This window comes from Cygnus atratus, chromosome 2 (genome assembly GCF_013377495.2).
Source record: "Cygnus atratus isolate AKBS03 ecotype Queensland, Australia chromosome 2, CAtr_DNAZoo_HiC_assembly, whole genome shotgun sequence".
Classification (NCBI taxonomy): Eukaryota; Metazoa; Chordata; class Aves; order Anseriformes; family Anatidae; genus Cygnus; species Cygnus atratus.
Genome location: NC_066363.1, coordinates 68,999,644 through 69,025,616, shown reverse-complemented (window position 1 = coordinate 69,025,616; position 25,973 = coordinate 68,999,644).

Here is a 25,973-nt window from a genome sequence, read left to right as displayed (position 1 = left end):
TGGGAGCTTTTTGAGGGCATTGACCCTTTCCAGTAGGCTGTCTGCATGTAGCTATTCCATTTTAGGGGAAAAGAGAGTCTAGGTATTATTTCAGGTGAGAGGGGCTGTTTTATGTTGGTTGATGTTGTTGCCAGAGAATGGTCCCCGGTCTTCCAAAAGTACTGGTGTAGAGGCTGCGCATGTCGGTACCCAAGCTGACTCAGAAGTTGCAGAGATGATTCAGTCGCTGTCACCAGCAGTGGCGGAAGCTGCCAGGTGCTCAGGGCTGCTGTAACGAGACAGAAGCTGAGATTTGTAGCATGCTGATTTATATGTGCCTGGTTCTGTAAAGATATATACACACGAATGCAGAAGGTGGTTTTGAAATTCAGCAGTAGAAAACAGTTACAGAGCAGTGATTTGTGAAACACTATAAAGCTGCAGCCTGAGAACAGGAAAAAAACACATGAACTCCATTGCCCTGGTTTGTCGAACTGACAACTTAAGTAGTCAATGCTGGCTACAGCATGTATCTGTTCATAGTGGAATGCGTAAAACTGCAGTTGTTTTAATTTGTATTGATCAAGTACACTGGGATTTTCCAAGATAAATCTAAGGGAATACATAACCCAATTCAATAAAATATGGTGATTGTATCTTGCTCTCCTTGTAAGTCCACTTCTAGAATATTTATTTGCTTTAGTATGTAAACACTCCAGAAAAATATTTATAATGAAACATTATCTGATCTCTTTTTAAAGTTGCCCTATTAACATTTTGTGACATTATTGATGTGTACCTACTGTATTTCAAGTAAATGTCTTTTTCCTAAATAGACGTGAAATTGTGTAATAGTTAACTTTTGCTTCTGATATAATTGCCCAATTTTTATGATGACATCATGATTATAAGCTCCATCTTTTTTTTTCCTTTTTTTTTTTTTTAATTAGCATTTTAATACTTTTTTTTTTTGTTTCTAGAATTTAGATTCTAATACCTAGGTGAAAATTACAGTCATATTTTCTGCATGTTCTTTTGTATGACCATAACTTGATTCAAGCTGGCATAACTCTCTTAGATATTATTTTTACATATTGTAGACATTTACATTACATTTTAGACATTGCTTTTTAGATATGTTACAGGGTAAAAGACAACTATGATTTAACTAACTTGCAGAAAAAATGTTATAGGAAAAACACTTGTATTGCAAACCCTAAGAATATATTTTCTAACAAATTTCTTTTTAAAAAATAATTTATACATAATTGATTTAAAAAAATATATTTACAAAATCTATTTTTATAGAAAGCAGCTTTTTATCATGAACAGTTTGTTTCAGAAAATTATGTATTACACTGTACATGTAATCAGGATTCACTAGAATCTGATATTTTATATTACATCGGGGTGTTGTAAACATATCCTGGCATTAGGTATTAGAAATAAATATTCCTCTTTTCCTACTTACTGGTGCACACTCTTCTATATTGCAGAATTCCTTCAAAAGAAAGCTTATTTCAAAATGGCTTCCATCCTCTGGTCAATAGGATTTTTTTTCCCCTCATATTAACTACCACTAAACCAACTGATCCCAGAAAAGATGAGGAAAAACCTATGTACTTTTTGTTTAGCTGTTGCAGTCGCTTGGCTTTTAAGGTACTATGAACATCACCATCACACCAACTGACTTTGAATACCTATTTTTAAGTACAATTTCACCAGCACAAATTTAATATTCCTGATGTTCCTACCACCTACATCAACAACAAATACATTCCAAGATTTTTTCCTAAGAAAGATGCAATTGGAAAAAAAAAAGGTCTTCAAGTAATAGAGGAAAGATTAAAAGGTATTAAGGGAAAGCTTTTTAAAAGCGAATTTGTATAATAGGAATTTTTGAAGTCCTATAAATCTCTCTGGCTCTCCCTCTCTCAGAAACAAATATGATCCACTTGTCTGAAACAAGTATCATTAAACAGCTGTTCCTAAGTCATCTTGTGCTAGTAAAAGATAGAAAAACATTAGGCAGAAAGCAAATATTTAATAACTATTAAGTGATTTGCATCACAAAAGCAGTGAGATTAAGTTTGTTCTTTCCATATTAGCAGGACACTCTCCTTACTATTGCAATTAATTTGGCAAGTAATCAGCATAAACTAATTTTGTCACCCACAATTACAGGTGAAACACTAAGGGATATTATGCTCTTGCAAGATGGAGAGACACTAGTGTTTCTTCATTACAGTTTACAAGCACATATCACCTAAATAAAAATGAATGATGTGGTACAATATTTTGTCTCAGTATGTGTTTGGGCTGAATGTATTACTCATGAATGAATTATGCATTTCATTTCAAATATGTACTGACAGTATCTTTACACCACAAGAGCATTGATATCGCCCACACCAGGCTTTCAAAAATCTTGAGTCAGACCACAAAATACTAAAACTGGATTAAAATCCAAGAAGTTTGCAGAAAATATAGATGCTTAAAGTTTCATTTGTTTATTGTTTTGATTGAACTTTTATGAGCCATATCCTTAAATTTTGCTCTGTAGCTGCATGGTCAAGAAATGCACCATATTAATAGGAAAGCAGAAATTATCTTTTAACCACTTGACTCTCAGATTTTGTCTTGAGGTTAAAAAATACCCAAACACACCAATCCTCATAAAACTGGTAATAAAAATGGAAAAGCTAGAAATCCTTTGGTACAAACAATAGAGACTTCCCAGTAAAGATGCCGCATCATGTAAGTTTCAACTATTTCAGGATTATTGATTTCCTTTCTCCACTTGTAAAACCATCATTACTGTGAACACTCACTTCTTGAATTCAAGTAAATTCAGTGGAACCCAAAATCATCTCTAAAAATGACACAATCAAACCTAGCCTTGTCAAAGTTTTAAAATTTCTAGCCTGGATTTATCACCCAGCTGGAGATGATCAATCTGATTTTAGCATTGGTGGCACTTGTGTGTGCATTCACTCTATGTGGGTTTACGGGAGAAAGGTTGATGGGACTGCAACCACCAGCATCTCCCACGTGTCAGGCAGGTGTGCTTTGCCTGGGAAAGGAAATCACTGGCGATGGAAAAAATTTTCTCTGGAAGGTTCAATTTAAACATGCCCAATGACCAAGAAGCTGGGACTGGGTGGTGTTTCACCCATGCCTGATTATTTCTGGTTGGGAAATTGCCTAGCACAACCAAAGGTAGGTCAAAGGGATGGCAAAGCCAGCACACATCAGCTCTCCAATGTCTGACATGTAGTGCATCCGCATACCAAGTGGTATCTCACTCCCTCGAGTAGTCTCACCCAGATGATGGCATTCCCATACAAAGGACACCCTGAGCATACTTCCTCTGATCACATCTCTGTGCCTGTGCACTCACTTTACCAAGCTTCTATATGCCATTCTGTACCCTCTCCCCGCCCCCATACCAGTACCAAGGGCATTTCTCACTGCCTGCCTGACCACATGAAACAGAACATTCACCCCTTAAGGGAATGTATGAATTTTACAAGAGGTAGCTTTACTCTAAAAAAGACCAAATTTCTCACCTAGGATGTTGCAAACCAGGATGGGGGAACTGACGTCTGCTGAGGTGACACAGCAGGGTAAGACACTCATGAATTATGAGGGCAGATGTCAGTTCCAAGTGACATGTTTTCCATAACCTACTGCCTCTCTTTGTTTATCTATCAAATACAATCTATAAAGCAACTGCTCATCTATTTAGTCTGGGGTAGAGCATAGAAATGCAAGTCAGACCTCAAATTTAGTTTGTCATTTTCCTTCTCAAAAGGAGATGTGATTTATGTTTATAATAAAGTATTTGAAATGTCATTTAATAGGAAAACAAATGGCAGTTGGATTCCTATGAGCAAGGAGAGGAGATTGTGAAACTTTGAATTAAACGGTTTTATCTTATCACACTTTAAGTTACATATTTTTATTCTAATTGTAAAAATTATCTGCCTTGACATATCTTTTCCATTATTTTTGTTAAAGAGTATTCATCAGCGGTGTTAATGATGACACAAAATTTTAATATATGCATTAAACATTTAAGTTTTAATATGTTAACATGACACGGGATGTGAATAATAACAATGTTTTATACATGAAGTGAAAACATATTTTATGTTGGAAATAGTTAGAATGCCTGGCAAGTGACTTATATCCATAACAATTTCATTTAAATATTGCTTTTGCACCCCATCTATCTTAGATGCAATTTTATAGTCCTTTTTAAAAATTCATTTCAGCATGACCTCTTTGAGGCTGCAACTTAGTGCCTCTAGCCTACATATTCAATTGCACTTGTACTCGTTCCTATTCAATTACTTTTCAAAGTGCAGAAACCAGCAAGTGCCCAGACCTGAACTGCATTTACCATTCTGGGACTCTTCAGGAATTACAACTTCTGTGTGGTTACACAGTAGTAATGGTAAAAGGCAAGAGGAAATCCATCAAATTGCTAAAATATGATGGTCTACTAGACTTGATTTAGATCTTCATAATTTGGGAACTCTTGGAACAGACAGGTAGTTCCTAATATCAGATTATGCTCTCTCCAATATCAGAAGATTATGATGCATATATACAACAACTTTCCTTTTTTTTCTGCATGTCATGCCTTTTTCTGTCTTGTGGCTTAACAGTGGGTGTCCCAATAACACTAGAGAAAGGGATATCTTTGAAAGGATACATCTTAAAAGGGAAGGAAATGTTTTGATGTATTAACGTACCTAAGTGGGAAAGTAATCTACAAAAATCTCTGCAAAATTTTCATCCTATAATGGTTTATTATCATAAGAAGGAGTTGCGCTGATAAAAACGAAACTCTGCTTTCTGACCTCATACATGGCATACATTCAAACCTACTTTTCATTCATGGCAGTGTATATATACTCTTAAGCAGACCTTGCAGTATCCCCAAAGGCACACACTTTTAATCTGGTAAGGCTGTGATGTACATCAAAAAAAAAAATCAGAAAACAGACATCCTTTTGTGGCGAAGATCTTTCAGAGCTGCAGACAGGCTTCCCTGTATGGTGCACATTCTCATTTGCTGGCTGAGAATTTGTGGCTCACCACAGAGCACATTTAGATCGTCTCACAGTGCAAGCAAAATGATACAGTGGCAGACAATACCTTCCAACAGCAGGCTGGCTCTACCCCAGCACCTCCAGCAGACCCAAGAAGTCATCAAAGTGGTCAAAAGCAACACCAGGGAAAAGGAGTAGATACCCACATGTGGCAGCTGGAAAATTCTTCCTGTGAACAACTGAGATTTTTTCCCTACAGTGAATTCTAATTTTGATGTTTTGATAACACAAGCAATGGGCAGATATTAGAAAAATCATCCTTTCAGAAATTCAACTTAAGGGCTACTACCAAATATACAAATATTAACATGTAGATGGGATGTATTTTTACTTTTAGCAATACAAGCTATAATTTGCTCCTATGTTTGTTAGTTATCTCATTTTTAAGTGAATTAGTTTATGAGGGTCAGAAGGATTGTTCTGCCTCTACAGAAAATTCACCTACAGAGGCTCATTTACTGATGGAAAAGAGTGAAATGGAACTTTTTTTTTTTTTTTTTTTTCCTGCAGTGAATAATTCATGCTTAGGAATGGTTTCATCACCAAGCACTCTTCAAGTCATTAAACCGAACTGAAGAAAATGGGGTGAAGTCATCATCAGAGAAGGTCAATATATGGAAATACTGTTATCTCTTATACAGTATTATTAATACCTACTGACAACTCCATGTTCAGAGGGGAAAAGCCAATCATTAGCCTATAAGGTATAAGTAAGGTCTCAAACACATGCACACAATGAGAGCATCATTATTATAGAAGGTATTTGAATGCAGCAGCTATGAGAAGGAGAAGACAGGGAGAAAGGAGGGAGAGACAAACCTTGACCCAAAGAAAGCCACAGACATAAAAACTAATTTTTAGCAGACTGCTGTATCTCTTGCCAGGAATCTGCATGGTGCTATTGTTATCCATTTGTAGCTGCCTATTGGTATCCACATTGCGGATCATTCTGGTGTCTGAAGAGCAGCCAGATTTGTTTTTAATTTTAGGAAGAATTAAGTTGGCTGAGTGTTAAAATGAAAAGGTATTTTTCTCCCTTTGAAATGTGCATAATTGTAACATTTACAACATGTTACCTACGAAAGTCTATTTAAATCACGTTGTCACCTGGAAAAAGTTTACTTCTGTAAATCCTACTGCTTTCAAAGTGAAAGTCTTGTATGTAGATTGCCGTCTTTAATCTCAGCAAAGTGTCTGTCGTGGCATGAAGGTTCAGATAAGGCTACTTTCTTAGCAGAATGTCAGGCATTAGCAGTCAAAACCAGTGCATGTCCAAGAATTTGTGTAGCTGAAAATGCTGTTCCACTGCGTGACTTTAAGAGGATATAATGGCTAGGTTATATATAGTCCCTCTAGAAATACCTCTGGAAATTCTATATGCAAACAAATTAGTTTGATAGCACTCCACCTGTGTAGCACAATATTTAAAATGGACATTTAACTGGCAGACACATAATGGTGTATGTATGTAGTAGGTATTTCCTTAGCCAGTCCCACTAACATTGACTTGAAATTTTCAAAAATCTGATGAGAATTCAAGTACATTTCTCCGTAATGGACCATAAAAAATCTAAATCCTGAACAACACAGAATGTCATCTTGCAATCAACACAAATCATGCCTTTAATTTCAAAGGGAGCTCTCTCTCTCTCTCTCTTTTTTTTTCTGTTTATTTAGTATTTTGTTTTGTTTTGTTTTTAAATGAAGGCTTCCAAACTGGAACACAAAACATCAAATGTGTTATCTGATATTGACGTGATCAATAAGAGCTGCTGAATGCATTAAATATTTTCAAAGTGAGTTAGTTAAATAAATAACTGTGGATTTAAGATAATTTAAGAACATAGTTAATATAGTTTTTAAGTGATAGTAATGTTGGACTGAAAGGCATCTTTAAATGTCATCTATTCAGTCTTCCTGCTCTGAGAGAAGGTCTAATGTACTCTGACCATCTACCCAATCTTTGTCTGATCTGTTCACAGAAGCCTTCAATTATGAGGTTAAATAACCTCTGTAGGCAGCCTCTTCCAGCTTTAACAATCCTTACAGCTGGAAAGAGTTTCTTTATGTCTAATCTAATCTAATCTAATCTAATCTTATTTAATTGAATATAATCTCAAAATTTAAACCAGTGATTTCTTTCCTACATTGGGTGAACATGGAGAGTAACTGATGATCATTCTCTTCATAACTTACTTTTTACATACTAGGAGATACTTACAAAATTTGTCCTCATTCTTTTTTCCAAACTAAACAACCCAATTCTTTTGATTTTCTGTCATGTTTTTAAACTTCTTAGCACTGTTTCTGTTCTTGCCTGGACCCTTATTTGTCTGCATCTTTTCTTCAGTTGCCATGCACAAAACACTACTACTGCCATATAGGACAGAATAAGGACCTCCATGCCTTCTTTATGACCCACCATTTAACACACTTCAGAATGATACTGGCCTTTTTACTCAGCATAGTGTTCGATCCTATCAGATTTTAAATCCCCTATTACTGCTAGATTTTTTACTGGTTAGGTTTCCTACATTTTGTGTTGGTTTTCTTCATTCCCAAGGATATCTCTCTTTAGAATTTTGTGTTGTTGGTTTTGGATTATTTCAGTAACATTTTAGGATCTCTGTAAGTGTTAACCTTGTCCTCCCAAGTGCTTGGAATCCCTCCTAAAAAGATGCCACCTGCCAGTGTTATGTGTTGTCCTTAATCCATTGTCCAAGTCAGTAAAGTGACTATTCAGTAGACTGGACGCAGCATAAATTTGTTGTGTGAGTTTTATAGCAAACTACTGAAAATGACAGAGTTAAGGATCTGTTTTGATTGGAATCCTTCAACTACTTCATTCATTCACAATTACCAGCCTACCTCAACACATGAATACAGATTTCCTTCCTATGTAATTCTCATGTTTAAATCCCTTTATGACCGTCAGCACCCATAAATAGCTGTGTCAAAAACCATATGTCTTTCATAAATTGTATACAGAAATAATAATGTCATTGCTTGTTCTTTTTACTTTTTTCTTCAGGCTCTTCCAGGAGAAAAATGCTAACTACAGAACCCTTTCTCATATTCTTTTTGCCCTGGTTTATGACACACCTTTGCAGAGAGGCTTGGAAATAGTTTTGTTTTTACCACTAAAATTATAGTTCACAATCCATAATTTCCCATAGCATTTCAATAAGAACAGTTAAAATCATTACTGGTAGAGTTTCCATATACAGTACAAAATGTTATTTCCTTTGACACAGCATGCAATAATCTTACAAAGTGTAGGTGTATGCATAAATATGGCACTTGTTTTGCACTTGTGATTTGCTCTTAGAGAAAGGCACAGGATTGCTAAATCATGTAGTAGATTAGTGTAGAGTGCCCCTGCTTACTAATTTCACCCACTAATTCACCCACATTGCCATCATTAAAATTGTACAGGAATAACACACCTGATTCCCTTATGTGTTTCTATAAGTATTACTGCCTGACTGCCTGACTGTCTCTCTGGGTGCCTAAATGCCTTTTCAGATCTGGCCCCTAATAAATAATGAAATGTAGATGTTGCCCTCAGCTTACCAGCTTTGCTTTAGCATTGCCTGCATCCTGCCTGTCAACTGGATTTAGCATATTTGCATAATTATTTTTCATTGATTCACTACTAGATTTTTTTTTTAAAAAACAAAAAGGGAAAACCAAACCAAACAAGGAAGCAGGGAACAGACTATCTGAATGAAGTATTTAAATGCATCCTGCTAGGCATGTTTGAGCAGATCCTATTTATGCATTTAGCTTGAAAAAAGTAAAACATTTAAGGTAATTAAAATAATTCTGAATTCAATTTTAAATCCTGCTGGCATTATTTAGTATTCTATGAGAACTGTCATGCAAAGGGAAAAAAAAAAAAAAAGGTAAATAATCTTTTCCCAGTACAATGAAGTAGTCCTACTGCTACTGAAATGTATAATGAAACTTGTGGGGTCTTTTGGAGGAGTATCAGATAACTTCAAGTTTTGGCATATGCCTGATTTTTAATAGGATCTACAGCAGTTCAGGAAGAGAATCCACTAACTGCCAAGTTGATGGTGGCTGAGGCTGAATATAATAAAAGTTTTGCTTTTGCTAATTTGGGGATCGGAAGCTCAGAGGTAAAGAATCTTGACATCTTCTGCAGGAAGAGAATTGTTTCCACCACTGCAAGGTGGATAATTCTAATGCAGAATCCAGCATGGATTTCACATAACTTTGCAGGGACACACTCTGGAAACACATAAATAAAAAAAAAAAAGAGCATACCTTGCACAGATTTGGAAGAAGGGTTATGGATGGTTGAGCTAGCAGTAGGACAAAGTGTTTCCATTTCAAGTGAACTAAAATGGAAAGAGAGAGGAGAAAAAGATAAAATGATATTAAGGGAAAAAAAAAAAGTAAGATTTGTTCCCCCAAAATCCTAAAGGTCTACAGCTGATTACTTAATTCCTAGACCATAAAAACAATGGCCATAACAGAAGCAAAGGAAATAGGTTTCATCTCAGGATTCTGTATTTCAGAAGGACGCTGTCTGTCTGCCTTTCTGATGGGAAAAACAATATGTACATTATTCATGATGGTATCTGCCCAATGTGTTCTTAAAATTCTCCACTGATAGGTGTAAATCAACAACTTCAGCTGGCAATCTACCCCAGCATTTCATTACTCTCATCATGAGAAATTATTTTCCCTGAAGTCTAAACCCAAGTCTCTCTTACTTGTTTTTGACCACCACTAGATTTTCAGCCTTCTCTTACGGCGCACGAGCTCTGGGTTTCTTGCCATTCTGGTTGTCTGACCTCTCTCCAGCTGATCTGAATCTTTCTCTACCTGTGAAGCCTGAGTAGGTTCCCATATCCTGTGGCACCTAAGGAAAAGGGAAGATACGGCCTTTCACAGATCTTATGTTTAATCTTGAAAAATCTGAGTGATTACTTTAAAGGTGATAAGCATTGTCCTCACAGGGAGGTGACGTTACTTGCTTCATTGACATAAGGAATGCTTTTCCCAACTGCTTGTTTGCTATATATCTGTCATTTTTTAACTACTGATTTCAATGACTATTGAAGAAGTGGCCCTTATGCTTTCACCAATTACAAGTTGGTTTAAAATCCAGCTACTCACCACTCTTTACATTAAGCATGGCAATGATTTAATACTTTTATCTGCACCAAAGAAACCAGTGATAAATAATGCTGAATATGAAACTGAGATGAAATCCCTTTAGAGAAATTGAGATTTGGTGCTTTAAGATTTCTAGGAATTCATGTCTGATTTTGATCCTCTTCTAACAATAAGTATTAAAACAAATTTATTTTTGGAAACATGATTGAAAAATGATTTTGTAGAATTTTGTGGGTATTGTGTCTTTGTTAATCAATGAGAAATACATTGCATTTACCAGTAAGAAATTAAAATTAGGTGTTTTTTTGTTTGTTTGTTTTCATTGACACTTTTGGAAGCTAACCGTATTTATGAAAATCAAGAGCAGTTCTTTCTAGTTAAAACACATCACTACCTATTATGCAGACCAAGCTGAGTTGTGGTATGGGTGTGAAATAGGTTCAGATGAGATCCAACACACATATTGGTCATAAAGATTCTCTACTATAAATTAGCTAATATTGTATTTGACGATACAGAGAGCTAAGTAAGTGTCCCATGTCTAACAGACAGCTGATTTGCACTCCCACATATGATCAATGAGCATTCAGCTACAATGAATGGATTGAATAAGGCTGATAGTTTTTTACCTTCAGACTAAGTCAGAGTGTATTACTGTGACACATGGTCATACTTGTGCCCACAAAATGTGGGACACATGCAAACTATCCAGCCACTCTGATCCCTGGTACTCTGTCCCCCTGCTCATAGTGGATCACTGCTGACAAGTTGCAAGTCAGCTTGGCTGGATTTCCGCTATGAGATCTGATTCTTTGTGATATTGAATACTGCTCTGATACAGTCTGCCAACTGCAAGTCAGCACTTAATGGAAAATGCTCAGGAAATTCCAGAAATAAGTCCAGGGTCTGCCAATCCCTAAGAGGAGACAGGGAAAGCAAGAAGTGACTCAGAATGGTCCACAACTCTGTCTGCCAAACTATGTGTGGGCCTTCTCCTGTGGTTCTAGTCATGAGGCTGTTATGGTGAATTTAAAAAGAAGGCCTTTTTTTTTTTTTTTTTTTTTTTTTTCTTTGTACAAACTGGACCCAATCTCTGCAGGCTCTGGGGTTCTATTGTTCAGTTTATTAGTCTTTCCCAAGAAATGTAGTTTTAACCATTGAGAAGCAGAGGCAAATTGCTCTGCTTCTCTAGAGAAACCAACTACATTAAGATTATGAAAAAAAGTGGGGCCTGAAACACTTTTCTTGTTTAACTATTTTCCTTTTTACTGTTGAGGTCTACAGCTCTCAAGCTCATGTTCGGCAGGCAGGCAGGCACCCACGCCATACATTTGACTGTGCATTAAGCTCATATGCACAGTTGGCAGAGTAAGTTTTTTCCATCACCTTGGCTTCTGGGACTCACTTTTCCATGAATGCAGAACAGTTAAGAGTCTCCAGTGCAAGACTGGAGACCCAGTTGCTTTTTATCTCGACATGGTAAGATACAGAATGCCAGGCTTCTGGGCTTGAGCATTGTTGTCCCAGAAGACCAAAGCTTATTCTCAGGAATTCAAATCTGATGGAACCAGAATCTTTCACATGTGCCTGCAGGGCATGTGAAGATTTTGGGGAAGTTCAAGAGCAGGTTAAATTGTCTGTTCAGAAAGCAGGTACACTTTTTCGGTATAAAAGTAAAGTAGCTGCCTTTTCTCTTCCAACTTCCTGACAAACTAGTCTTTCTGTTATTTATTTATTTATTTATTTTTATTTTTGTTTTATATATATATATATTTGCTTTTTTACTGTCTTTTGTGAACTTCAGGCAATTTACATGGCTCTTTTTCATGTCAAGGTAAGGTGAGCAAATGGTCCCTTAAGCTGTCAAAATCTAGGAAGGAATGAAAAGGCAGCAGTAGCCATTGTAGCTGGAACTACTTTATTTACTTGTGAATCAGCAGAGCTATGAGATGAGAGTGGATAAAGAAGAGATAGAATTTATTTGCCGTGATTGGTTGAATTCATTAAAAAAGCTGCATTTTGTAACGGGTACTAATGAGGGAGAGATACCAAAAATATAATGTGCTCTAGATTGAGGAAAGCTGGTCATGACAAGTATTGCCACAGGTAGTGCACTTGGCCAGCTCTTCTGAAAGGAATTTTTGCAAATGCATGCTGCAGTTGTAGCATGGACCAGATTGGAAACTGCATCTCTGGTGTTTATAGATGGTGGTTCCTTGACCTGACACAGCTGGCTATTTCCTAAATAACTGGCTCACCTGGCATCCCTTCTGGAAGCAAGTTTTCTTTGTGTTTTTTGTTTGTTTGTTTGTTTGTTTTGTTTTGTTTGTTTTTGCTTTGTTTTGTAACTCATTGGTCTTTTGTGGGCATGCAGGCCTTGTGCTGTCTGGGACAAGGAGTCCTTTCGTTGCCTTTGTCCCCTGCTCCCAGAATACAGAGGAGGACAAGGAGCAGAAGAGAGGCATTCCCTGTGAAATGATCCAGCCTCATGAACAGTAATAAGAATATGCAAAGTTATTGCCCTTTTCTTCTGAAAGACAGATTAAACAACACAAAGCTGGGTATGAATGTTTAATTAGGTGATCTTTAAGGTCCCTTCCAATCCAAGCCATTCTATGCTCCTAACTAACAGACTGAGAACTACACCCATGTCAGAATGCCAGAGAGCAGGTGCTAGAGTAGTTGAGCAGCAGATCTGATGTTTTTTGGCACTTCATCTGTTTCCAAAAATATTGTCAGTTAGGAGAGACAATGGTGATGGGAGAACCAAGTGAAAATAGCACTGTCTCATTATCTGTCTCTGTCTCTGTCTCATTTTCTGCAAAAGCTGGAGAGCCTAATGGTGGTTCAAGCTGAGGCCTTGATTCTGGAAAGAATTGTACAATGTGGCTGCCTGTGATGGCAGTAACATAACGATTTCCAGACTCCTGGTGTAGCCATTTCCATTTGCTCCTGCATTCACATGCCCACACATAATAGTTTGTCCCTGACTGCTACAGCTCCAAACAAAGCTCAATTTAAGAATAAAGCATGATGTCAAAGCTGCTCAACTCCTCTGAAGAGGCAACCATTGAAAGGCCGCTGTTATTTTAATCCTAACAGAACAGAAGGATTCAAGCACAAAGCAATATTTTGGGTATTGTTACTTATAAATACATAGTAAGATCTCATGTTTTAAAATTCAAGGATTTTATTTAAGTAGAACAGAAAAACTAGGGTAGGAGGGAAAACTGATGAAAGAGACCACAATTGCATACTGGGGCTGAAGCTGAGCCAAAAACACACCTGTCTTAACATTCAGTCCAATCCCCCTGCACTGGGCTGCACACCAACTATTCATAGTAAGTCCAATTTTAGCCAAAAAAAAAAGCCGTGAAAGGACATAACTGTCTTCTGTGTCTGTTAGTGGAATGTTACTACAAGCAGTATTTAGAAAAATGGGGAAAAAATGATTTGAGCTATTGTATTGTGTTTTTTTATTCAGGGTAGAAAAAAAAATAAAAAATCTCCCTGTACTGATTGCTAAAAAGGAGGGCATATACCCCCTAATACCTTTAAATCTTATTTCTTGTGAAAAAGAGCTCTTACTATTTTTGTTTCTAATCTAGGCCAAGTTCTGAAATCCTTGTAAAAATCAAGGGCTTAATAACGAAACAAAAAATAACTACTAGCTTTATTTTTACACCAAAAGGAGATAAGGATTAAAAATACTAACATGTACAGCTGAGTATATTGCAGTTTGCTTCCCCATGGAAAAGGGGAGTTTGTAAAGATTAGGAACCAGATTGCACTACTTGGCATATGAGGACCTATGACCTTGACCATGGTCATTTCATTCTGGCTGAGCTCCAGCTCTCCTCAGAGGGTGCCTGGCAGAACATGCAGAATGGTACTGGTCATTGGCACAATTTAACCAGTCACTTCTTATTAGCAACTGTTTTTCATTAGAACCATGTAAAATCATGCAGAGATACTTTCATCACTGTGTCCTGAATTTACATGCAATCTATACACGTTTTTCTCCACATTCTTTCTCCTTTTCCTACCACTTTTACACTAAAGGAAAAATTTCAACTATGGCCAAAATTTGTAGCCTTTGTCTTTTCCTCTTTCCTCTTTTCTCCTTTTCTTTCTTTTCTTTTCTTTTCTTTTCTTTTCTTTTCTTTTCTTTTCTTTTCTTTTCTTTTCTTTTCTTTTCTTTTCTTCTTTCCTTTCCTTTCCTTTCCTTTCCTTTCCTTTCCTTTCCTTTCCTTTCCTTTCCTTTCCTTTCCTTTCCTTTCCTTTCCTTTCCTTTCCTTTCCTTTCCTTTCCTTTCCTTTCCTTTCCTTTCCTTTCCTCTTTCTTTCTTTTCTTTTCTTTTCTTTTCTTTTCTTTTCTTTTCTTTTCTTTTCTTTTCTTTTCTTTTCTTTTCTCCTTTCCTTTCCTTTCCTTTCCTTTCCTTTCCTTTCCTTTCCTTTCCTTTCCTTTCCTTTCCTTTCCTTTCCTTTCCTTTCCTTTTCTTTTCTTTTCTTTTCTTTTCTTTTCTTTTCTTTTCTTTTCTTCTTTCTTTTCCTTTCCTTTCCTTTCCTTTCCTTTCCTTTCCTTTCCTTTCCTTTCCTTTCCTTTCCTTTCCTTTCCTTTCCTTTCCTTTCCTTTCCTTTCCTTTCCTTTCCTTTCCTTTCCTTTCCTTTCCTTTCCTTTCCTTTCCTTTCCTTTCCTTTTTCTTCTTTTCTTTTCTTTTCTTTCTTTTCTTTTCTTTTCTTTTCTTTTCTTTTCTTTTCTTTTCTTTTCTTTTCTTTTCTTTTCTTTTCTTTTCTTTTCTTTTCTTTTCTTTTCTTTTCCTTCCCTTCCCTTCCCTTCCCTTCCCTTCCCTTCCCTTCCCTTCCCTTCCCTTCCCTTCCCTTCCCTTCCCTTCCCTTTTCCCATCCATCCAACTTCTCTAAATCATTAATCATAGGCAAATTTGGCTGATGCTAGCTGCCAAATATCACTTAAGATATACCCTTATTTGCTCTGACAAAACCAAATTGCAGTCAAAATCCTTCCAGATTTCTATAAACAAATTCCAGGAACTGTTAGATTAGAACCATTCTGGGAAGGTCTTCATTACACCCTGATTTATCTGTAAAGTACACAAATTAAATGAGAAAAGAAAAAAAAGAAAGAAAAGAAAGAAAAGAAAGAAAGAAAGAAAGAAAGGAAGGAAGGAAGGAAGGAAGGAAGGAAGGAAGGAAGGAAGGAAGGAAGGAAGGAAAAGGTTGGAATCTGTATCTGTGATGATCACTTGGTGTTTTGGAGCTTAATACCATAATGAATTATTTCAAGATTTTGGAAAGCCCATTCAGTAAGTCCTTTTTGAACATATAGTTTATAGATACCTCATGCAAATACACACACATACATGTCTCATTGCTATACTTCATTCATAAAAATAAAAAGTATCAACAATATGTTAGTCTTCAGTGCACACCTTATATTTCTTCCTGACCTTTAAAAGGTGTGAGATGGTAAAATGGATTTGCAAATATCTTATTGCTCCTCAGTACTGTAACTTTAGTGCCTATTAGTAGCTACAGAAGCAGAGCTAGGCTGAAGAAAAGAAAGGCATTTTCCAATGGTATAGGACCAATGGCCCATTTCAAAGAAAACTGTGAAGACCACAGACATCCTTTCCAGATCATAACATGCTCTATAGCCTTTCAACCTTTTCTGGTCTTGAACCAAGTTTAATCACTACTGTTGTACATTTAGTTCGCTATAGTTCACCTGCAGTTACTCACACAACTGATATTGAGTATTTATACTATTTCTGAGTACCTTTCTTTTACTGTCGCTGTCCCTGGGGGTGTTCAAGGAAAGGTTGGACCTGGTGTTTAGAGACATGGTTTAGTGGGTGACATTGGTAGTAAGGTGATGGTTGGACCAGATGATCTTGGAGGTCTCTTCCAACCTTAATGATTCTATGATTCTATGAATGCATTTCAATTTCAGATGTGCTCCCATTTGGACTTCAGTGAACACCATCTTTATATGCTTGCCACATTGATCTATTCTGTCTTTTAGTCATTGTTGCATAGTGTGATTTTTTCATATGATCTTCTCTACCAGGAATGACAATATTAGCACACATACATTTTTCCTCTAATAGCTAAAAGAAAATATCAAAATGTTATGTACAATTGGTCTCTGCCGTCATCAGACCATAGCAGTGGTACCCCAAAACAGCTTGTCTTATATTACCTATTTGCTAACATCCAGTAGACCCAGATCCTCTGAGAAGAAGTGGGATTTTTCTCCTGCTGCCATCAGGACAGTCTGTCCTTCTGGAGTCTTCTCTACTGTGATTGGAAGAGAAGGGTGCAACCTTCCACTGGGTGGCTTATGGGGAGAGCTTATGGATAATGGGAGAGTGGAAGGTGAAGCTGGCAGACCTCTGAAGAATGTGTTTCCAAGCTCTGCTCATTTGAAAGCTGTTTTCACACTCATATCCTCTTAGTACTGAGTCAAAGAAATGTTCCTGACATGGCCATAATTGCAAATAGTTTCATACACACTCCCTTATTCATTCAGATAATGGAAAGCAAAAGATATGGGCTATGTCAATTAGTCTTATTTCTGAAATGTCCTTTTGATAGAGTTGAAAGATATGGAGCAGTAGGCCTTCTGTGAAAGTGCATTAATATTAGTGGACTAAAATTTCCAGTAGAAACACAAAAATCTGGTCATCTGTGTTACCTCTGGTTTGCCTAATCAATGGCTTATTTTAATTAAGTTTATTGAGTTTTACATAGAATGCAATACAATGCGGGTATTTATGATGAAATAAACTACGAGATGGAAGACACAAAAAAAATAATGCAATCGGTCTCCACTGCTTAGATTCCTCCCATTTTCCAGACACACTGCATTAGAATGATAACACTGAAGGATTCAGAACTACGTATGTTTCTGGACTTAAATTTTTATAAAGTGTGGTGTTAGTCAGCTTTTAGGCTGCAAGACTTGTAGATTTGAGAGTAGTTTGACCCTGACCTAATTCAGGTATGCAACAAGAGTCAGGTATAGTTCAGGGTCATCATTCTGGTTTTGGACTATCCATTGCAGAAACACCCTAACATTTATTCCTGAAGTGGCATTAATAACAGGTTTTACTATTCTGTATGAAACATTTAGATCTAAACATCACAATGAAGTATGGAAAAGTACAATATAATTTTAAACAGATACACCTATGATTTACCATCTCATTGTTTACTAGCAGTACTTTTTCAAATCTGTAGTGCCTTTACTATGTACATACATAGCATAAATACATATTAAGGTGATTAAAAAACAATCATGCTATAATATATTATTTGCTCTATTGACTTGTTTGTATACCTACTTAATGTGGCTAGGTAAGTCCTAAATACTGAGTGATCTATTTTTCTTGATCTATTTTGCAAATTTTGGCCAGATCTATCAGACACTGGCATACCTAGCTGTGGAATTCTGATAAGTTTCTGAGGCAGTTACTCTCTGAATTTTGGTTTGATTTATGGAAGTTTAACTAAACCAGACAGCCTGCTAAGACCTACAAGTTCCTGCTTAAAATATATAACTCACAATGTGTGAACGCTTTCCCCTGAAAATGTATTGATTGCTTTGTATTTACTTAAGCATCATCAACACGTCCGGAATCTTGGCTAAAGTTCAGGGAATGTAATGAAAACTTCATTGTAACACCATCACACAAGCTGAGACACCATTTGGGCCAACCAGTCAAAGAATTCTTAACATGACCTCTATCTCTTTTGCTCATACATTATATTTCCTCTTGCTAGTGTGGGGAAACCAAAGAGGTATTATACTTTGAATAAGGAAGAATTCACCCAAAAGAATTCCTCCTGGGGGCAGCTGGACCCCTTGCACTGAGCAAAGTGATTACATTTGAGGTATAGGGCAATATATGTGGAAAACTGTGTTTGGCAACTGGTTGGCCCATGACAAAATATCATATTTCACACTCAGGTATATAGCAATTGTTCTTACTTAAAAAGTAAGAAGATATCCACAGCTACATTTTGCTTATGGAGCTGGAATCATTATGTTGAATTACTGTGTGCTTGGCATTTCAACTGGTTTCAAGCCTAAATAAGTTGTTTCACAGCTTCCTAAAGATGTTGAATCCAAATCATAAACTGTCTTTTCAGTGGAAGCAACCCACTTCAAGGCCATGGCAGTTTTGCTGTACACAAAACACTGAGTTCAGGGTTGCGCTCACTTCTTTTAAGGACAATAGAGCTCTTTTCCTTCTTTTGTTTCTACAAACCAGATTCAGCCTGGTTACATTAAATTCTTATGTTAATGTTCCATTAATTAGCTTTCTTTTCTTTATATTTTGTCTTCATTGTTCTGCTTTTACTTTGTTTTACTCCCTGTATAATTAAAATGTTTAACATTGTTCCTTCCTGTGGTCAGGACACATTTGCTTAAATCTATTTCATTCTCAATCAAGGCGGAGGACAAATGGAAGCAATTAAAACTAGGAATCCTTCCGCAGTCCTCTCCACTGCCCAGCCTGTAACGCTGCAACATTGCTGGTGTAAAATAATCCAACCTTTGCCATTTCACACTCCATCATCTGCTCTGGGCCTCTCACCCGCTCCAGGGGAAGACAGGCCAAGAGGAGACCATGAATCCTCACAGCAGCGTGGTATTGCCCTGCCGTTAGGCAGTGGCTTGGGAGGGCTGAGGCTTTTCTGAGGAAATAAGCGTGATTTTATTTAACCTTCCGTATATCTGTCTGTATATGCGTGCACGTATATGTATTTGTACGCGTCCCCCTCACACGCCCGCCCCCACAGGCTCGCTGCCTTCAGGCCTGTAGGTGGCGCCTCAACACCGCCCACCTGCACGGGCCGCCGGCGGAGGTGGCGGAGCCCAGCGGCAGGCACGGTTGGCCGTTAACCGCCGCGTTTTCGGCGTCGATTATTTATGTATTTATGTATGTATGTATGTATTTATTTATTTATTTATTTATTTATTTATTTATTTATTTTCCCGTGGTTATTCATTTCGTACTTGTATCCCGCTTGGGTACAGGGGGCCGCCAGCCAGATCGAACAAAAGCCTGTGGTGTGGCTGCGGGGTGGGGGTGGGGCATTGTGCTCTCCTTCCCCTGGTTGTCCACATCACTCACGACTGCCCTTTACTTAAAAACATAAATAAAAATTAAAAAAGGATGAGAAGAGATGCTTGTTGATACTTGAGGGAGATATACTCTGAAAAGAGAAGTGGCCAGTGGAGAGGCCTTGCAGGAAGGCCTGCGAAAGGCAGCCCTGGTATACACTGCTGCCTATACACTGCCGGCCCTGGCCTAATGGGCTTCTGGTGTACAGAAAAGCTACCAAAACAAACAAACAAACAAACAAAAACAGTTAATTAAAAATGTCTTACATCTCTGCATCATGTTTAGCTTTCTGTCCTTTTTCCACCTCAGTTTTAGTTTTATGTGGCAGACTTGTCTCTGATCAGCGGGGCCTGACTCTGTTTGCCCAGCTACAGTTGCTGGTCAGTTTAGGTCGCTGCGTTCTCATCAGAGCTGCTCTTGTGCTGCTTTTCACATCAGCTGAGTTTACATGCCAGGCGTAGTTGTGCTGTGCTGGCATAAAACTGGTTCAATGGAATGGTGAATCTCTCCCTTTTTGAAATAAGTGGTAAAGAAGCAGCTTGCACATTAAAACAAAGAACAAACATCCTCCATTATTCTGTTAAGTTTATTCTTGACCCTTCGGCCATACAACACTGTACTGCACAGCAAAGGAAGGGCTCCATATATCAGTGGGATGTGCAGAGCTCTGGTGGCAGTCACAAAATGGCACCCAGGCCTAAAGGCAGGGTGGATGCCAGTGTTAGAACACCTGCCTTGGATGCAAATGACCACAGATTTAGTCCTGCTCACTCACATGAACTTTGCTACAAAGTGGCTGGGAGTTGGATGGGGAAGGAGAATAGCTGTAGCTTCAGTAGAGTGTGCTGGGCTGTGGGTCCCCACCTAAGTAGGGGAAAAGTTAGGCACTGAGTTTACCTAACACAAGCTAGATCCTTCTCCATCTAGATCACATCTCAGCTTCCTGACTGCCTCCTGTGCCCCACAGTACCCAACTTTTACACACAATACATCCACATCTGTGTGTAACCAAGGGACCTAAGTAAGGGCTGTAGTTTTAAGTCAGAGAGACACAATTTCAGCTCTGACTTGTTTTCTTCCATGTCTATAAAAGGGAGTTACTGCTATTTTGACTTCCCCAAAGACTGTTGTAAGGCAAACCTACTGAACAGTGTGGGACAACCTTCTGCTATGGTGATAGGAAAAGTAAGGGAAGGAAACGTTTTTAAAAGCTAACTTTCTACTTTTTGAGTATTTATTTTTTATTAAACACAGAAGTTCACACTCATACACACTGATAAAATCAAAAGATTTATTTAAGAGGTTTCTTTGGTAGCCCATATCAGTTTATAAAGTATCTGGACAGTGCAGACCTGTACAGTGCAGTCTGCTGCAAAAGGTGTAAGAGATTTAAATAACAAATACCCATTTTGAGAAGATGGCAGGATAACAGTAGAGTTACTGCTCTACTAGCTCTGTTGTTTGCTCATTTTGAGTCACATTTGACAGAATCACAGCTCAGTGTCAAAAAAACCTATGCTCCAGTCCACCTCTTCTCAAAAATCCTCTTCTGTGAGCAATACAGTCATCCCAAAATGATGGGTTACTTCAGGAAAGAAGAAAATGTTTTGTTTGTGATACCTAGCCTTCTACTTTTGTATGCTTTTAACATAGGTACTTAGAATATTAGGAGGGGAAGGTAGTGGTTTTGCATCTTTGTTATTAGAGTGTTTACCTCTCTTGCTTCATTGAATTTTTATTATGGTCCCAAGGTTAGAAATAAGGATTGTCAGTGACAGCTTTTTTTGCTGCTTGCTTTAGTTTCAAGTGATAATTTCAGGAATATTTTATTTTGCTTTATTTCTCCCCATCCACACATGCTGTCTACCTTTCTATCTTATGTTTAACAGGAATAGGTGTTTTTTAAAAAGCCACCTTGGAAAAGTTTCATGGCTGCAACTTGCCAGCATAAAAGACAGATAGTATCAAGCCGAGCTGCCTTTGTCGCTGCTGTCTTGGCATCTGTCGATGAAGAGCGCTCCAATCTGGGGATCCCTGCTGGGGTGAGATATGGCCATGTCTCCAGCAACGGACCAAGCAACACTGGTGCCAGAACACTGCAACCATCTTGTGCAAGTCTCTCCTAATGAAAGTCCAGCATGGGGCTAAATGAGTTTCCTCCACTGCTGGGTGAGGGGCTAATGATGAAAGCACTCCCTGGGCTCACTGCTGCTGTTGGTAGCTTTGTCAGGGCATATGGCAATTGGCTAACTACAGTTCCTGAGAGGTTTACCCTTGCTGTGTTACCTCTGGAACTGGCTCCTGGGCTCTTCCAAGAGTCCTCTGCCCCTCGCCTGCAGAGGTACGTGTGCAGGCGGGCATGTGGGTGCTTGCTGGGGAGCACAGGAAAAGGGTGGGGAGGCCTGGGGTGGTGGTATTTTGGCACCTGCTGACTGCTGTTATTGATGCTGGAGAAGCACAGCTCACATAAAATCTGTACCGGTTTGCAGTAGGAAAGGCTAAAGCTGTGCTAGTTAACGAGGTTAACTGCTCTCCCTCGCACACAGTTGCAAATGTGCCCAGAATGTGTGGGCTGAGGCACTCAGCATTTTCAGTCACAGCATTCATATTTTTATTAATGTAAAATAATAATATTTTTAATGAATAGGCCACTTGTGGCCAGGAAGTCTCTAGACAGCTCATGAAATACAATTTATAATAATGAGAGAAAGAAGGCAGATTCTATCTTTTAGAAGTAAACCTTTCATTAGAGAAAGCAGTGAGAAATAGGGTGGAGAATGCTAGAATAACAGGAAAAAAAATAAAATAATAATAATAAAAAAGCAAATGTGCACATAATGCAAACACACATGCACAGATCCTGCATGGAAAGAAAGTGTGCTGAGGAAAAAAACAATAACAAGAACAAAAACCCCAACAACAACAACAACAAAAACTGTAGGGATAGGTGCTTGCTTGCTTACTTGCTTTTGTACTCAAGCAATTTCTTCCAACTCAACTTTTTGTAGCTAATGTTAAATGTGAGGCGTGTATTTTTTTATTTTTTTTTTTAAATGCAGCAACAGCAGCATGTTCTCTGCACCTGTTGGTTATACAATTTGCTTCTCACAACAGTGCCTTTGCTGTTGAGACATGATCTGAATGACAGGCACTGCTGAATCAGCTTGTAAATAGAAATAGAAGTGGGTTCAATGCACTCTTCCAAAATAACCTCCCTCTTCGAGCTTTGTGTGACTTGCCCCTTTCCAGGTATACTTTATCCCTGTTTAGCTTCTGCCATTAGATTTCTCTCTTCACTTCTAATATTCTCCTTTTTATCTCTCACCATTATTTCTGCATTCTTGTCTTGTTCTCTACTCACTTCATTCCCCTGGGTTCCCTCCTCAACATGATCTTAACAACTTAGATAACCGCAGAGGCATTCATAAGTGAAATGTTTAGTTAAAACATAGTGGCCCTGCCCCTGGGATGCATTCAGGGCAGATTAAAAACATCTAAGACTTTTCTTAGAGACTTCCAATTATAAGACTCACTTGTGAGTGGTCTAGTGGAAGCGTGAACAACTGAGAGACAGCTTTAAAGCTTCGGTAGCACGGTCACTGCTCTTGACTCACCACACTAACTCCATGATGCCGTGGGAATAATAATTCCACAGTAGTGAGTTACTTGTTTTTTTGGCTGTAAGGACACAAAGCAGTTCAGTTGAAGGCCGTCACAAAGAATATTACGCTTACAATCCCCCTCCCCCCCCAACAAAAACAAAAAGCTCGACAACCTTACTACTGCAGTCTTTGCTTCCCTTCTCCCTATGTTCACTGTCCATTTTCTGTAAGTTATAAGCACTTCTCAGTAAGTCCCGAGTTTGCTGCACTTTATTACATAAAGTATTTTAGAATGCTTTTGGGATCTGTCAAGGAAACATGTCAGTCTCACCTCTGTCCCTGGAAAAGTGTTGGAACAGCTTGTTCTGGATGCCATCTCCAAGCAATTGGAAGAGAAGAATGTTATGAGGAGTAGTCAGAATGGATTCACCAAGGGGAAGTCGTGCTCAACCAACCTCGTTGCCTTCTATAATGGCATCACCAGCTGGGTAGATGGGGGGAGAGCAGTGGATGTCATCTACCTTAACTTTAGCAAGGCTTTCGGTACTGTCTCCCATGACACCCTGATAGCAAAGCTGAGAAAGTGTGGGATAGAGGAGTGGACAGTAAGGTGGGTTGAGAACTGGCTGACTGGCCAAGCTCAGAGGGTGGTGATTGGCAGCGCAGAGTCCGGCTGGAGACCTGTGACTAGCTGCGTTACCCAGGGGTCGGTGCTGGGTCCGGTCTTGTTCAACATCTTCATCAGTGACCTTGATGAGGGAATAGTGTCTGCCCTCAGCAAGTACACCGACGACACGAAGCTGGGAGGAGTGGCTGACACACCAGAAGGCTGTGCTGCCATTCAGCGAGACCTGGACTGGCTGGAGAGATGGGCAGGAAGAAACCAAACGAGGTTTAATAAGAGCAAGTGTAGAGTCCTGCACCTGGGAAGGAAAAACCGGACATATCAGTACAGGCTGGGGGATGACCTGCTGGAGAGGAGCTCTGAGGAGAAGGACCTGGGGGTCCTGGTGGACAACAGGTTGACCATGAGCCAGCAGTGTGCCCTTGTGGCCAAGAGGGCCAATGGGATCCTGGCGTGCATTAAAAGGAGTGTGGCCAGCAGGTCAAGGGAGGTGATCCTCCCCCTCTACTCTGCCCTGGTCAGGCCTCACCTGGAGTACTGTGTCCAGTTCTGGGCTCCCCGGTACAAAAAAGACAGGGATCTCCTGGAAAGAGTCCAGCGGAGGGCCACAAAGATGATACGGGGCCTGGAGCATCTTCCCTATGACGAAAGTCTGAGAGACCTGGGTCTGTTCAGCCTTGAGAAGAGAAGACTGAGAGGGGATCTCATCAATGTTTATAAATACCTGAGGTGTGGGAGGCAGAGGGATTTGGCCAACCTCTTTTCAGTGGTTTGTGGGGACAGGACAAGGGGTAATGGCCACAAGATAGAGCACAGGAAGTTCCGCACCAACATGCGAAAGAACTTCTTCACGGTGAGGGTGACGGAGCACTGGAACAGGCTGCCCAGGGAGGTTGTGGAGTCTCCTTCTCTGGAGAGATTCAAGGCCCGTCTGAACGCCTACCTGGGCAGCCTGCTCTAAGGAACCTGCTTTGGCAGGAGGGTTGGACCCGATGATCTTTCGAGGTCCCTTCCAATTCCTTCAATTCTGTGATTCTGTGATTCTGTGATTCTGTGATCTGTCAGGGAAATGTGTATTTGTGGTTTATACCTATATGTCACACTCTGTCTGTGGATCTCAAAGCCCATTAAGCTTGTTTATCATTTAGACTCTTAACAACCTTGGCAGGGCAGGTTATTTCAAAAGTCAGGCAACTTAGGCATTGGGGCTGTGGCCTTTCAAAAATATAGTACTGCTGATACTCCATCTGAGATCTCTGCCTAAATGCTTACAGCACTATTGAAAAAGAAGTTTATGTGCCTTAGCAGATTTGCCCTGACTTCTCCCTGGCATTACTGTCAATCTTGAAAGTCATCAGGAGTTCTTGATAGGTCAGGATGGTCATGTGAAAGTCCATTGAATGTTAGCAGACTGAAGAAAATACAGATGGAAGCCTGCTGCATTTTTCTGGTATTTGTTGCATGCTGTACCAATTACCTTTTAAAACTAACCTATGTCTTTGGATTAAACCAACACATGCATTAGCAAGTGCTTTATGTGAGCTTCAGGTAATTCTTGTGTGTGGATGTTCTGTTAGTGTTATAATCTAAATAAATCTGCTTTTGACAGAACTTTGCTATTATTTAAAATACGTTGTTGTGAATCACATGGCAGAGAAGCTTCATCGAGTACAGAAAGCTTTATGTCCCATTTGGCTTATTGCACTGGTAGCATATTCAAGAAATAGCTTTTCAAATGAACTGAAATAAAATGGAATTTTCTGTGAAAACAAAACCTTTTTCTTGGTAGATATTTTTTTTCTTTATTTTTGATAGATCTGTGTATATCCAAGACAAACTGAAGAAATGGCCTCAGATGTGAGTGGCATCCAGTACCTTTCAGAAGCTCTGGGAGAAGGAGCTGAGGGGTTATGGTCCCTATGAGATGTTCTCAGAGAAGTCAGTCCCCAACAAGTCCCTGCCTGTATGAGGGCAACTCTGACTACTGCTGAAATGTGTGCAAGTCCAACTGTGCTTCTGGGGATTACCAGGATCTCTGTCTTTAGCTCCTCTCAATAGCATCCTCAGTTTGATGTGCTTTATCACATGGCACTATCTCATAGAATGGTTCAAGTGTCTTGGTGTAATTTGCATCCAGTTATGGTCCATCTTGAGCTCCTTCTCAGAAAAACTTCTTACAGGCAGCTTTAATCATCTAACAAAGCACATTGCTTACACTAAGTTTGTATTTTAAAGGTGCCTTCAGAAAAGGGAAAAAATTTTCAAGTGTACTAGGCCTGTTAGAGCAAGTTTATATAAAGACTATAGGACAATTAACTTCTTGACAACTGCTTTTTCTTGACGTGCTG